A 16,445-nucleotide genomic window follows, 5' to 3' on the forward strand; every position below is an offset into this window, starting at 1 on the left:
GCCAGCCGCCTCCAGTCGCTGGTCTCCGTCGCCGTCAACGGGAATTCTACCCCACCGTTGCCGCCATAGCGAGTCTCCGCCGAACTAGGGTATGGACTCGATCTTTGTGCTATTCCCCAATCCGATTTTTAGCACATTGTGATCATCATGATTCTTGCCACGATTGAAACACTCCTATCCAGTCAATGCTCTCGTAGATTAGGTTTGATTCGAAAATTTTAGGGTTAGGTTTCCGCCGAAACCATCTCGGACCCACCGAGTTGAAAAACTCGGTCCCACCGATTTGGCTTATGCCATTGCACAAGTGAGACTCGGTCTGACCGAGAATTACTTATCGGTGTGACCGATTTTGGAACTCTGTGAAACCCTAGCAGTCTCGGTGCCACCGAACTGTGACTCGGTCCAACCGAGTTCACTAGTTTAGGTTCCAAAACTGCTTCGGTATCACCGAGTTTGAAAATCAGTAGATCCAAGATGATTTCAGTGGGAAACTAAAACTAAGTTTTTGGATCATTCTTTTGCAAAAATCTCTGCATTTTGTGATGCTCATCCACTCTACCTCATCTATAAACTGTTCACAGGGTCAGCAGTCAGCTTGTTCAACATGTCAGATCAGAGTGACAGCCAGAATGTGTCAGAACAGCAAGTGGTGATGAGTGAGGGCACTAGTCCCTCCAGCTCTTCAGATGATGGCAGCAAAAGTACCCCAAGCAATTTGCCAAAAGCTGCCACTCGACAGAGGAAGAAGAGAACTTCAGATTCTGAAGATGAAGATTATGTGGCAGAGGAAGAGGCCACATCAAAGAGAGTTGAGCCAGCTCAAGGCACAAAGCCAGGCTTAAAGATCAAAAGGCTAGCAGGCAGGCAGCCTATGTCAAAGGCTAGAGCTTCAACTGAAAAGCCTGCACCCAAAGAGCCAGTTGCTGCTGAAGGCAAGAAGAGGAAGGAAAGGGTTAAGAAGACCATAGCCAGAGTGCTTGGAAAGGCTTCCATCATGGAAGAGGAAGAGGAAGAAGAGGTTGCTGCACCAGCACCTAAGGCACCCAAGCTAATGGGTGATGCTATAAAATTAGGGGCTACTGCATCTAAGCCCAAGGCTGCATCAAAGGTCAAGACAGCACTAAAGAGAAATACAAGGAGCATACCTGCTGCTGAGAAGAACAAGGCCCCAGTGCCTGAAGCTGTTGAAGAAGAGGATGAAGAGCAAGTTCTTAGAAAGCTCAAGCCCAAGATCCCAGACCACAACGATGCTCATCCTGTGGCTGAGGATATGAAGCTCAGGAGAGATTCAGGGCTCATGAAGTGGAGAGAAGCAGATCCGTATGCTTCAAGGAGAAGGACTGCTGTGGACTACAGATTTCATACCAAGGAACAACAAGATTTCTATGAGACAGTGCTGCTTGATAAGAAGCCAATTGTTTGTGACATAAGATGGGTCAACTGGACCTACATGAAGGAAAATGAGGAACACTACCCTGGAGTATATGACAGCTTTAGTGCATGTGGAGTTGCAGACTTTGTTGGGAAGAAGCTCACAAAGTGGAACGAGGAGCTAATCATGCAGTTCTACTCCACAGCACACTTCTACCCAGATGGAAGGATCACATGGATGTCCGAAGGTACGAGGTACCAATCAACTGTTGAGGAATGGGCAAAGTTGATCAATGCCCCAGAGGAGCAAGCAGATGACTTGGACATTTATGCCAAGAAGAAGATGGACCACAACTCAATGTCCAACATGTACAAGGAGATTCCCAATGAAGCTCTTGATACTTTCAAGTTTGGGTCTGTGCATTATCTTCTGTCAGGGCTGCCTACCATCAATTGGATATTGAGGCACACTCTCTTGCCCAAGTCTGGAGATCACAAGATGATCCGAGGCCATGCAATCAATTTGCTTCATGTATTTGATGTACCTCAGAAATTCAAAGTCATGAGCCTCATAGTAGAGACTATCAAGAGGACTGCAGCAGACCAGAAGAGGATCTGTGGGTATGCCCCACAAATTCAGGAGCTCATTAACTCCAAGATGGGCACGGGCATATACTCATTGGACAAGGAACACCTGCCCATCCGTCCAGATTTTGAGGATAATCAAGTTGTTATGACTGAAAATGAACCATCGTCTGCCCAAGCACAAGCAAAGAAGGAGAAGGCACGGAAGGAGAAAGCTGCCAAGATGCCAACTCAAGAGGAGGCATCTGAGTATTTCTTGAAGACCAAACAAGAGCAGCTTGGTTACCTGATTGCATCCACCCTGCGGATTGTGAAAGGACAAGCCACCCTAACTCAAAACCAAGCAAGCCTAGAGAGAATCATGGAACAAAAGTTCTATGACTTGGATGTCATGGTGACAGAGATTCAGACTGCAGTGGAGCAGCTCCAGGATGACATGCAGGAGAGGAGAGGCAGGACTACCACTCATGCCTTTGCCAGAGTGCCACGAGGTCCGAGGTCATCTGCCGTGCCAGTTGCTGACACCAGAGCCACCACTTCAGCACCAGCTACAGCCTCAGTTCCACCAGCTCCAGCATCTACTTCAGCTCCAACTCCAGCGTCTACTTCAGCGTCTACAAAAGCCTTCGTCCTTGGAGTGATCTGGACTCCACCACCACCTGAAGATCAAGCCTGAGCGTCGACTTAGCACTATGCATTTTGTAGGAACTTTTTGGTAACTTGTTGCCAAAGGGGGAGAAAAATGTATAGATCATAGGCTTCGAGAGAGAGAGAGAGAGTGTTGCCCTTTTCTCTCTTGCTTTATTTGGTGGCTTTTCGAACTTTGTTTGCTTTTGAGTGCTTGAGATACTACGTCATTATCTGTGAGACATTGATGATCATGTGTTTGATCATAAGCTACACTTAATGCTTGCTTAATGCTATTATCTTATCTATCTTATGTGATCATTCACTTTTCTTGGTGATGAGTGCATGTATTTCATTCTTATCATTTTAAGCGCTCCACCAAGATGTATGTGACATGGAAGAGTAACCCATGACTCTAAATCCTTGTGCATTTGCAGTACAAAGCAAATTTTAAATATGCACAAATTTAGGGGGAGCTCTTACTTATCACATACTTCTCAAAGCGACGATATATTTCATGCTTATTATCATTTGTCGAAGCTTTGATCTATATGTTGTCATCAATTACCAAAAAGGGGGAGATTGAAAGTGCAACTATCCCTAGGTGGTTTTGGTAATTCATAACAACATATAGCTCATTGAGCTAATGCTATTCCAAGATGATTATTTTAGGAAAGCTCAATGATTGGCATGGCATGGATGTGAAAGTGGAACCCTCAAAATGCTAAGGACAAAGGATTGGCTCAAGCTCAAAAGCTCAAGACTCTTCATTTTATATTTTAGTGATCCAAGATCACATTGAGTCTTTAGGAAAAGCCAATACTATCAAGGAGGGATGAGGTGTTGCTTAATGAGCCTCTTGCTTCATGTGCTTAGTGATATGCTCCAAAACCCTCAACTACTTTCCCATATCCACATATGACCTAAACCCTAAAGCCAAACTCGGTCCTACCGATTCTTCCTATCCGGCGCCACCGAGTTTCATTTGTCATAAGCCACTGCCAAACCCTAGCAATTCGGTTCTACCGATAGGGATCTCGGTCTCACCGAGATGGGATTGCAAACTCTCTGTTTCCCTTTCGTAACTTTTCGGTCTCACCGAAAGAGCGAATCGGTCCCACCGAGATTGCAATGTAAATTCAGTGTTTCCTTTTTGTAACTTTTCAGTCTCACCGAAAGAGCAAATCGGTCCCACCGAGTTTGCCTGACCAACTCTCTGGTTAGCTAATTACCAAATTCGGTCTCGCCGAGATTACGTTATGCCCAAACCCTAACCATATCGGTCCCACCGAGTTGCATGTCAGTCCCACCGAAAATCTCCAACGGTCACTAGGTTTACATTTTCGGTCCGACCGAGTTTGTTGATTCGGTCCCACCGAGATTGGAAAACTGTGTGTAATGGTTGGATTTTGTGTGGAGGCTATATATACCCCTCCACCTCCTCTTCATTCATGGAGAGAGCCATCAGAACACATACACAATTCCTACTCATATGTTCTGAGAGAGAACCACCTACTCATGTATTGAGACCAAGATATTCCATTCCTACCATATGAATCTTGATCTCTAGCCTTCCCAAGTTGCTTTCCACTCAAATCTTCTTTCCACCAAATCCAAATCCTATGAGAGAGAGTTGAGTGTTGGGGAGACTATCATTTGAAGCACAAGAGCAAGGAGTTCATTACCTACACACCATTTGTTACTTCTTGGAGAGTGGTGTCTCCTAGATTGGCTAGGTGTCACTTGGGAGCCTTCGACAAGATTGTGGAGTTGAACCAAGGAGTTTGTAAGGGCAAGGAGATCGCCTACTTTGTGAAGATCTACCGCTAGTGAGGCAAGTCCTGTGTGGGCGATGGCCATGGTGGGATAGACAAGGTTGCTTCTTCGTGGACCCTTTGTGGGTGGTTGCTTCTTCGTGGACCCTTTGTGGACTCGCGCAACCGTTACCCTGTGTGGGTGGAGCCCTCCGTGGACTCTCGCAACTGTTACCCTTTGTGGGTTGAAGTCTCCATCAACGTGGATGTAGGATAGCACCACCTATCCGAACCACGGGAAAAACATCCGTGTCTCCAATTGCGTTTGAAATCTCCAAACCCTTCCCCTTACATTCTTGCAAGTTGCATGCTTTACTTTCCGCTGCCAATATACTCTTTGCATGCTTGCTTGAATTGTGTGATGATTGCTTGACTTGTCCTATAATAGCTAAAATCTGCCAAGAACTAAAATTGGGAAAAGGTTAAATTTTTATTTGGTCAAGTAGTCTAATCACCCCCCCCTCTAGACATAATTTCGATCCTACAAACTCATTGAGATACTACATCATAGCTGGCATCATTTCAGACGTCCTTCGGTATTACATACCTTGCTTTTCTTCTAGCTTCCGCCTTAGCTCGGATGCTTCGGCGGCATGGGCAGCTGACACCTGCTTTGTAGCCTGCTTGTTCAAACAGATATGTGTGTTAGTCTGCTGCATGAGTTATTAGATCCTCTGTTCGGTTTTCTTTCCAAACACCGAACAGAGTCTCGAGGGCTACTATCTATACACAAGAATTCTTTTACATAGCTAAAAAAACACTGTAAGACACATACCTCAAAGCCTCGTAAAAGGCTAGTGTAGGCTTCGCTCAGTCCACTTTTCGCGGAACCGTACCTGTAAGGGTACAATGTTCTTCCACAATGATGGCGCTCTGAAGCGCTCTCATCAGAGTGTCCGTCACCTCCGCATTGATAGAGGACGCCGGTGTTGTAGGCGCGCCCCCTTCTGGTAAAGAGGGTTGCTCCTCTGTCTCCGGACCGTGTGGGTTTCTGGAATGACATTTGGCTAGGGGCCAAACTGGACATGTTCACCGTCTCCAGTCTCCATTGGGGTCGGTTCCCCCATGTTCTTGGTAGCCTCTAGCACCTCTCCCTATTTCGGAAGGGTCCTTTGGGACGACACCTTGGTGTTATCCGCGGCAATGGGGGAGGAAGCTGGTGGAGATGATTAGCTCTTCGTCATGTTCGGACCCAGCGGATTCCCGGAAGAGGAGGATCGCTGGGGGAGGACCTTAACCGGACTGCATCATACAATTTAAATACATTACAACTATAACCTTTGAGTACTTACAATCCGGCCAGGGGCTTCGGCTTGGGGTGCCACTCATCAATGTCCGACTCTAGTCATCCGTAAGGGAAGTCCTCCCTTTCTTGGACAGTTCCGCCTCTGGATCAACGGAAGTTTCCCTATTCTTCTTCTTCTTCTCCCCCTTGGGTGGGGGATCGCTCTCTTCCTCCTCCTCTTCCTCTTCGTAAGGGGAGGAGAGAGTTTTGGTGTCTTCGGACACTATGTCCGAGGCGCCTTTACGGCGGAGCCCACTCTTGGCCTCCTTGACCTTCTCCTTGGCCTTCTTTTACGGCACCTGGTACGGTGTTGGGACTAGCATCCTCGTCAGCAGAGGAATAGCTTCATCTTCGGGTAGCGAAGCCAGACAGTGAATCCGTTCCGCTTTCTTTGTCTAGCCTTGTGAAAGAAAATGGAGAGTTTAGTGTGCTCCATGGGCTCGCGAAGTAATGTTATCAAAGAACTTATGAGGGTCGCAGCATGGGTGTTGTCGTAGCCGAGGTCGTCGGTTGTCTCCGGCCATGACTTCTGGTTCTTGAAGAGCAGCTTCCACATGTCTTCGTGCTACATGCCGAAGAATGGCTGCAGGGTCCGAGGACCGGCCGGGTCGAACTTCCACATGGGCTCTTGACGCGCCTGACACGGGAGTATCCGGCGGAAGAGCATCACTTGAATCACGCTAGCGAGGCTGGTATTTTTATCTACCATGCTCTTGATGCGCTTCTCCAGCATCGTTACCTCGTCTGGCGATGCCCAGTCCAGGCCCTTGTTGAGCCAGGATGTCAGCCGCATTGGGGGCCTGGACTTGAACTCCATAGGAGCAACCCATGTGGAGTCACGGGGCTCTGTGACATAGAACCACCCCTACTGCCATCCCTTCACGGTCTCCACGAAGGTACCCTTGGGCCAAGTGACATTGGGCAATTTTCTCACCATAGCGCCACTGCAATCCGCGTGCTACCCGTCCACCACTTTCGGCTTCACTTTGAAGACCTTGAGACATACGCCGAAGTGGGGGGAAACACAGAGGAATGCCTCGCATAAGATGATAAACACCGAAATGTTGAGGAAAGAATTTGGGGCTAGATCATGGAAATCTAGCCCGTAGTATAACATGAGGCTGCGGACAAAAGGATGAAGGGGAAACCCCAGTCCGCGAAGAAAATGAGGGGTAAATACTACCCTCTCGCCAGGCTTTGGAGTGGGATGACCTGTTTTTTGGCCGGGAGCCGGTGGGTGATCTCTTTGGCCAGATACCCCGCTTCCTGGAGTTCCTTGATGTTTTTCTCCGTGATAGAGGAGGCCATCCACTTGCCCTGCACTCCGGATCCGGACATGGCTGGAGTACTTTCTGGGAACAGAGTGGATCGAAGCTGCGCTAGAGCTTGAGGGCGGATGGACTGAGGAAGGGGAAGGCGTGGGTTAAAAAGGGGGAATCTTATCTCCTTATAAAGGTAGTGAATATCATCCGTCCCCCACGAGCCTTAAAGCTCGCCTATTTCCAAGTTGTCATGCGAAGCGACACGGTTGGGTTTCCCAAACCCGTATTAATGAGAATCCCGTAATAAGTGGGCACGATCTTTGTTTTGACAAGATGTGTCGTCGGAGGTTGCGTCTCGAAACGCGAAACGGGAGGCCGAAAAGCGGTTCGAAATAATAAAATGGCCAGACGTAATGTCTCACTAGTGAAATCTTCAGAAGATAGAACTTATCGGTATTCTGCCCTTATGATTCAAAGGTATGACTATTGTACAGAGCCGGATATAGTACTAACGATCAACTACTTTGAAGTATTCGGAGGAGGAACCCGCCTTGCAATGCCGAAGACAATCTGTGTGCTGGACACGTCATCATTGAAGACTAGTTCAGGGGCTACTGAGGGAGTCCTGGATTATGGGGTCCTCGGGTGTCCGGGCTACGTGACGTGTGCTGGACAGATGGGACGTGAAGATACAAGATAGAAGGCCTTCCCTCGTGTCCGGATGGGACTCTCCTTGGCATGGAAGGCAAGCTTAGCATGCGGATATGAAGATTCCTTTCTCTATAAACCGACTTTGTACAACCCTAGTCCCCTCCGGTGTCTATATAAACCGGAGGGTTTAGTCCGTAGAGACTAGACACAATCATAATCATATAGGCTAGACATCTAGGGTTTAGCCATCATGATCTCGTGGTAGATTAACTCTTGTAACCCCTATACTCATCAAAGTCAATCAAGTAAGACGTAGGGTATTACCTCCATCAAGAGGGCCCGAACCTGGGTAAACATCTTGTCCCCTGTCTCCTGTTACCATCGATCCTTATACGCATAGTTCAGGACCCCCTACCCGAGATCTGCCGGTTTTGACACCGACAACAGCTACTTCGGCCTTGTGCGGCGTCTCGTCGATGCACTGCCCTGAATCGACGTCGTCAAAAAGTGGTCCTGCATAGAAGGAGCGCGAATGGCCTTCGCCCGTGTCAAGATGCACTGCGCGAAGATGAAAGCCGAAAAGGTGGCAGTTGAGGGTCCACCTGAAAGCAAGGACCATCGCACACTCGAGTGCTATTTTGAGGACATACTAAAAGGTGCCCGCCTGGTAGAAGGCCAATGCTCGAAGGATGTAGTGTTCGAGTGAGCGAGTCCGAACTATTCGGGAGTTTGTATTATGAACTAAGGATTTTGTAATATATTCATGTCTTTATGAAGAGTTTTATCCTCCTGTGCAGCCGTGTTTATATATGAGAGTTCCCAGTCATCGGCTTCAACCCCCATGTAGATACTACTAGGGTGTTTGGAATTGCACATGACTGCACTTAACCCAACGTCTTGGTCCGTGAAGGAGGTGTTAGTGCGGTGAACCAGGCAATCAGACTATGCGGTTTTATTGCTCTCACTCTAGCCATAGGAATTTGACGATGGGTCTACAAAGTAGCCGCTGGTATGTATGTTGCTATCCCAATGCGGATGTGTTGCATATGTGACCGGGAAACAGTCATTCGTGTAAGACGGAAAAAATCGCCAAAGATTTCAATAAGTCGCTGAGTGGTTGACCAGCTCTCGCCGTGTCATGACTAAATCTGAGAGTGGGTGGGCAACCGAACCAAACCTGAACTAAACCCACATGATGACATTTCGGAAACCAAACCAAACTGAACCCACGTAATTGGCATTGGCACCCAACCCAAACTATACCATATGACAAATTCACCAAAACCAAACTAACCCATTCTAGGAACTATGGTTGTAGCCTATGGTTCTAGATCAGTTCCCCACCCATACATGTAAAGTATCGGTATATGTACAATCAGAACAAGAATGCACTTGATAGTTAAAATTTGATTCAGGTTGAGATCAGATGCTTGGAGTTCACGTCCATCATTACAAGAATAACATTTTCTTCAAAGGTTCGGAACTTGATTATAGAGGATAATAGTAACTCCTCATGTCATGGGCTCATGGCAACAATGATATAGATTAGACTACCACTTCTATGCAGATGGCTGCATGTTTCAACTTGGAGCCATTGTTCTCCAGATTAACCGAAAATGTCATGTTGGGTGCTTCTGAACTTGTTGAAAGCATGATTTCTAGGCAAGAGAAGAACCAGAATAGTCTAATGCTGGAGGAACAAATGTCTGCACCAACACAAAAGAGAGATGCCCTGAGTTTTGTCAATCACACAAACCAATCCCCTCCTGTTGGAAAAATGTGGTTGCAGAAGCAACTACTAGACTTGAAATGTTTACCCATATATGCCTTAACAAGTACATAAAATAGTACAAATATATTTGGCCGTACATGGTCATAGTATTGTCTCCAAACACCTAAATCCAAAACGAAAAGAACATATTCTATTCTATTCCTCGACAAACTTCAGAAAAATTAACAGACCGAAGAAAGGACACCAAAGAGGTGCCACTAACTTGTGCAACATCACAAAAAAGGTAGACTAATAAATATAATAGTTTGCTACCAAATTGGCCAACTCTTAATTTTTCTAAAGAGCCAACTAATAAACATAAACAAACATAACAGTAGACTAATAAACACCTAAAAATGATCGGGGTTTTCTAAAGAGCCAGCTTGGCCACCAAATTGGGAACTTCACTAGCCCTTGATTATATATAACGATGATCAAGATTATATTTTTACCTTTTATTGGTTCCAAAATTTTAGCTGCATCCTTACTTTCCATCTCCTGCAAATGAAATAAAATATTAATTTAAAGGCATATCAACACTTCTATACTACATGTTTTATATATCACATTCTACACAAGTAGTAGAACCAAAATGTAAGCAATTAACTCACCCTCCTTTGGTTTGAACAACCAATCTTTAGCACAAACAAGCGCTTCTAGCATATCAGGGGTCAAAGAACTTCTCGTGTCGCCAAGTATCCTCTTACCACAACTAAAGGCTGATTCGGATGCCAATGTGCTCAAAGGAATTGCGAGAAAGTCACGGGCCATCGATGCCAATATAGCAAACTTTTCAGCATGCCTCTTCCACCAACCCAAGACATCAAAGTCAGCACAATCCTGCTACCTTGCTTCTTCCAAGTATGTGTCAAGTTCTGATTTGTGTACACGTGACCTCCAACGAGACTTGTGTTGGGCAAACTCTTCTTGCAACTTTGTTTTCCCTACAATAGGTGATCCAATAGTGGTATTGCCTTGACTAGAAGGTGTCGAGTGAGCAGTGCTTGTCGCTGCAAGTAGCTCATATTCCTTGACATACTTTCTCACCCATTCTAAAGCAATCTCCACTTGTTTTGAAACCTGCTCCTCATTGGTAGACAACTTGCAATAGAAGAAATACAAATAATCTTCTTTCCTCCTTGGATCCAGGAATGTAGCAATGACAAGTGAGTGGTTAAACTCAATGCCCTTGCTTTTTCTACGACGGTTAGGATCTGCATTCTCCTTCTCCTCGGAATCCTAATATTTATCGAGCTTTGTTTGCATCGCTGCCACCAATTCCTTCAAGACATCAGAGGTTTGCCAACCTGGATCTTCTAATGCATGGCGAATACAAAGTACAACCGGCAGAAACTTATGTGCAGTTGGCTTCCGATGAGCTGAAACAATTAAGGTAAGCTCTTCAAAAGCTTTTAGAAACTCACAAATAGCCGCTGCCCTTTCCCATTATTGCTCACTTGGAGATTCTATCATCTTTCGAGTTGCATAACTAGTGAGTACAGATTTGTATATCAATGCTTCTACAAGCATTTTCCATGTTGAGTTCCATCTAGTTGGTGTATCAACAGAGATACCTTTCTTTGAAGGTAGACCCATCCCACTTGCAATTGTATTGAAATCCTGAAGTCTTGAAGGAGAAGAGTCAATAAACTTCAGCAACTCTCGTATCATGTCAATAGCTTCATGGATTATATTCATTCCATCCTGAACCAAGATATTGAGAATGTGTGCACAACACCTCACATGCAAATGTTGACCTTCAAGGAGCAGCTCATGTTTGTGATATTTTATTAACTCATCACGTGCATTAGTATTATTGCTGGCATTATCTAGTGTCAAAGTGAACAGCTTGCCCCTTATGCCCCATTCTGTTAGGCAACCAACAAGTTCCTCTTCTATCGCATAGCCCGTGTGAGGATACTTCACCTCTGCGAAACTTATGATCTTCTTCTTGTAGATGAATTCTGCATTGATATAGTGGGCGGTGATGGACATATAGCCCAAGCTCTGTGATGAAGTCCACATATCAGATGTTAAGCAAATCCGAGAATCCAAATTTTGTAACTCAACTTCGATATCTTTCTTCATTCCCTTGTACATCTTCACTGCATCATCGCGAATTGTGTGATGACCCATGACTTGAAATGATGGCTGCATTGAGTCAATCCATGGCTGAAGGTATGGATATTCAAACTTAAGAAAGGGGATCTCAGCATGGATGCAAAACTTGACAATAGATCATGGAAAACTTTTTGATCAAACACAAACGGGCCTTCGGAAGTTGTTTTTTTCATAGTCAACAGAAAATTCTCCCTGCAACCATCCTCAATTGATTTGCAAGACTCTACAATATGGGTTCTCAAACTCATAGTCCCAAACTTGGTGTGAAGTTGTGTCCCACAATATTTGCACATAGCCTTGAGATCACCATGTATGCGAACCAGATCTTGTTCATAATGCTCCCACACCTTGGAACTTCTAACACGTGGTACTTGACTCATATCCTCATCCATGGAATCGGCACTCTCGGAAACCTCTGAGGTAGACATGCCTCAAATTTCAGAGCACACTGCATGTGAAAATACATATGGAAGATTGCTGTTAGAAAATGCTAGAATAGTTTCTATAATTCATATGGAAAATACATATGGAGATAGTATGTTGTTAGGTGATATTACAGTCATGGAACTAAAGTGTAGCATTTAAACAATCAATAGTACTATTTGCAAAGGATGTACAGAAATATGTCATTGTTAATGTAAATGATCTTGAAGCTATTTCTTCACTATTACAGGAATTTGCAAAGGATGTCCAGTAGATTGTAAAATTCATGCGTTTAGTGCCATACTAACATGTTAATTAAAGTAACTCTAAATCCTAATCAAGTTGAATTGAGCAACTAATAGCAATTATCTGTTCTTGAAACAGCAATCCATGAACATTAACCAAATGTCTGCTACTTGTGTTGTTCATGAACAGGAACCCATGTACCTTAGTTTGTAATTAACAAAGTGGTCTACTGCACTGAATAATCAAGATACCACCGAGATCTACTTCGGGTTGACTTCGAAAGAACTGGAATTTCTGGAGCAAAATGAGAGACGAAGGGAGGGGGGAGGGGGATCTGGAGGAAGTGACCTCGAGGAGGCGCTCGCGGGCTCGTTGTAGTCTTGTAGATGAGTGGGATGGCGCAAGTGCCGCCAAACTCGATGAACTTGACGCGTGGAAGCCAGCACGACGCAGAACCTGGCGCGCGGCAGCCGGATGATGCCCGGTGCCGCCGCCGAGGACATCGAGGAGGGGGCAAAGAAGGCGAGCAGGAGGAGGACCGGGGCACTGATCTATGAGGTGAGGGGAGGGGGAGGGGGAGAGGGCGTAGGCCGGCGGTGAAGGGCAACAGCGACGGTGGAGGGAGGCCGGCGGTCGTGGAGGGATCGGGATCGGGAATGGGTAGGTCAACTCGACCCCTCGATGGGGCTTTCTCTTTTTTTATTTTCTGAGTTGCGCTCCGGGGAGAGGAACCGGGTTGGAACCCATAGTTTCCAGCGGTTAGGCCCAAACTCTTTAAGCCCATAACCAATTATACCCAGACTGGTTTTTCTATATACCCAAACCAAACTTGAACCAAAAAAAGCTCAACCCAATAAAACCTCAACCAATTAAGCCTAAAGAAAAAACCAACCCTTTTTAACCAGTTTTTAAAAAACTGTTCTCAGATTTAGTCATGACAGTCAGTTTTCGGCTTTCTCTACTGAGGTGCTTAACCGGACGAACCAGAAACACAATCGCAGTAGTTCTCCCTTTACTACCCTAGCCGATTAGACAGAACATGAGGTAGCAAACACAGGAGTCGGGCAACCCAACTATTGACCCAAGACATGATTCGGAGCTGATGCATATAGTGTCAAGCTCGAGATGCCGAATTGTGCTATAAAGTTGTTCGGACCTTTGTTTGGCGACACATGTGTTGCCATATAGAGCCCCTGGCAATTTTGTGCCGAGGTGTGTGTGAGTGAGGCAACTGAAGAGACGGAATAAAGTCTATAAGTAAGTACAATACCGAATAAGGATTTTGGCTCACTGGAATCTGATTGATACGTCAAAACATTATCTTACAGAGGGTACCATAATCACCAAGGCCATTTTACATGTCGGGGGTCTAAGTCTAAGGGGAAAAGCTTTATACAGGTTCTTGAGTGAAGTTGTGGTCTATGAAGTCCTTTGCACCTTCCTGCCGCACATCTGCGCCACTTTCGTCTGAGTAAGAAATATTCCTTGTGAGGAATGGTCTTCGACTATTTGTACGGAACCGGGCTCGGAGAGAGTCCTTGTGAGTTCGTAGGATGAGTAGGTTTTGATGCACCTGTGGTAAAAGATAAAGAATAATTAAAGAAAGGGGAAGGCCGTATAGGGTCGAGCCGTACTATAGGCCTGTCTGTATTGTGCCTCTGTTGATGCCCAAGGTACTTTGAGTGCGTAATTATGCACGCGCGGTACGGATTTCATGGATATACATGGCGATCGATGGAGGCGATATTGCTAATCCAGCTCTGGAATTGCCGAGTTTGTGGCAAATGGAATTGGCCGACATTGTGTAATAGAGTCTGGCGGCTTAATAGCCGATGAGGTGTGCGGCTTGACAGGGCCGCTTTGTACTTCGGCCGCGATGGCTGTGGTATGCTCCTCAGTACGGAGGGAGCGTTCCATGTTTCCGTTGATTGTATGACGCCACATGGTCCGGGCATCTTAATCTTTAGATAGGAGTGGTGCGGGACCGCGTTAAAGAGGGAGAAAGCGGTTCACCCGAGTAGTGCGTGATAGCCACTATGGAATGGGACGATATTGAAGGTCAAGTCTTCACTTCGGAAGTTGTTCGCGAATCGAAGACAACTTCCAGCGTGATTGAGCCCGTGCAGCGGGCCTCTACATCAGGTATTACTCCTTTAAAGGAAGTTTTAGTGGGCTTGATTGTTGACGGATTGATGCCCATTTTGCGGATGGTGTCTTCATAAAGTAGATTGAGACTACTGCCGCCGTCCATGAGGACTCGCGTGAGATGGAATCCATCGATGATTCGATCGAGGACCAGAGTTGCCGAACCTCCATGATGGATACTGGTTGGGTGGTCCTTTCGATCGAAGGTGATCGGGTAAGCCGACCATCGGTTGAATTTTGGGGCGACCGGCTCTATGGCGTAGACGTCCCGTAATGCGCACTTACGCTCCCTCTTAGGATATGTTTGACATATATCATATTCACTGTTTTTACCTCGGGGGGGGGGGATTGCTTCTTGTTACACCCACGATGCGGCATATCTCCCATGTGTCGAGGCACGACTTAGAGGCATAACCGCATGGTGGTTTAGTCGCAAATGGGGTAATCTTCACACAATCCCATGTACTGAATAAGAAAGGGATAAAGAGTTGGCTTACAATCGCCACTTCACACAAATAACAAGTTAAACATACATCATCCAAAGTACAATCAAGGTCGGACTACGAAACCAAAATAAAGGAAGACAACCCCAATTGCTAGATCCTCGATCGTCCCAACTGGGCACCACTACCGATCAACCGGAAAAGACACAAAACAATGATCACGATCTTCATCGAGCTCCCACTTGAGCTCGGTTGCTCCACCTGCACTGGGATCATCGGCACCTGCAACTGTTTGGAAGTATCTGTGAGTCACGAGGACTCAGCAATCTAACACCCGTGAGATCAAGACTATTTAAGCTTATGGGTAGATAAGGTAGTGAGGTGGAGCTGCAGCAAGCTCTAAGCAAATATGGTGGCTAACATATGCAAATAAGAGTGAGAAGAGAAGCAACGCAATGGTCGTGAAGCTAGAAGTGATCAAGAAGTGATCCTGAAACTACTTACGCACAACCATAACACAAGAACCGTGTTCACTTCCTGGACTCCGCCAAAAAGAGACCATCATGGCTACACACGTGGTTGATGCATTCTAATTAAGTCAAGTGTCAAGTTCTCTACAACCGGACATTAACAAATTCCCATCCGCCACATAACCGCGGGCACGGCTTTTGAAAGTTTAAACCCTACAGGGGTGTCGCAACTTAGCCATCACAAGCTCTCATGGTCAAAGAAGGATATTCCTTCTCCCGGGAAGACCCAATCAGTCTCGGAATCCCGGTTACAAGACATCTCGACAATGGTAAAATAAGACTAGCAAAGCCGCCCGATGTGCCGACAAATCCCGAAACAAACATATGATAGATCCCATATCGTATCATGTGTCTGTTGGAAAGATTATTCTAGGAGCTACTTGAATTCCCACTTATGAACTCCCGAAACTTTCTGGTTATGCAATCAGGTGTTGGGGATACAGGGGAAGCATAATATCTCACCCAAACTAACAATCCCTACATCCAGATGTATCCATCCTTCAACAAATAACCAAGAAACCTTCGGAAATCGTGTACCTCAACCTTCGAAAAGCATCTGTTATACGAGTTATGGTAATACTCCCGAACCCCCACCCCAGTACTGGGTGGCGTCGAGGTTATCTCACCAACAACTGCATAAAAGAGATTTTCGATGTCGGCGAACTTAGGTATTCCAGAACTGCAATGATAAAATTGTGACGACAACACCTCAGAGCTCAACTCCCCGGGACACTGCCACAACCCCTAAATGTCAGGAGGCACCAAGAACAATGTTCTTGTCACAAGACTATAGGAACAATTCCAAGATACCCGCGTGATCCTAAAAAAATTCGTGAAATTTGAGGAGAGGTAAGTCACAACTTCTACGTCAGGAGGCCTCACCTCAGCGACGAATGGACTGAGGAGTAAAAAGAATCCTACTCTCCGATATATATAATCCTAAGACTCAAAACATTATGTTCTAGACTCAACAACGTCAGCGATTCGATCAAGCAGGGGGCTCCTAAGTAGGTGATGGCTCTGATTACCAACTTGTAACACCCACGATGCGGCTATATCTCCCACGTGTCGAGGCACAACTTACAGGCATAACCGCATGGTGGTTTAGTTGCTAGTGGGGTAATCTTCACACAATCCCATGTACTAGATAAGAAAGGGATAAAGAGTTGGC

General features: G+C 45.8%; 1 pseudogene; it reads right to left on the minus strand.

Moving 5' to 3' along the window:
* Positions 1-9,850: 9,850 nt before the first annotated feature.
* On the minus strand, positions 9,851-11,523 carry LOC147964784 (zinc finger BED domain-containing protein RICESLEEPER 2-like; annotated as a pseudogene).
* Positions 11,524-16,445: the final 4,922 nt, after the last annotated feature.

This window comes from Triticum urartu, chromosome 6A (assembly GCF_056163025.1).
Source record: "Triticum urartu cultivar PI428250 chromosome 6A, HENAU_Tu73, whole genome shotgun sequence".
NCBI lineage: Eukaryota > Viridiplantae > Streptophyta > Magnoliopsida > Poales > Poaceae > Triticum > Triticum urartu.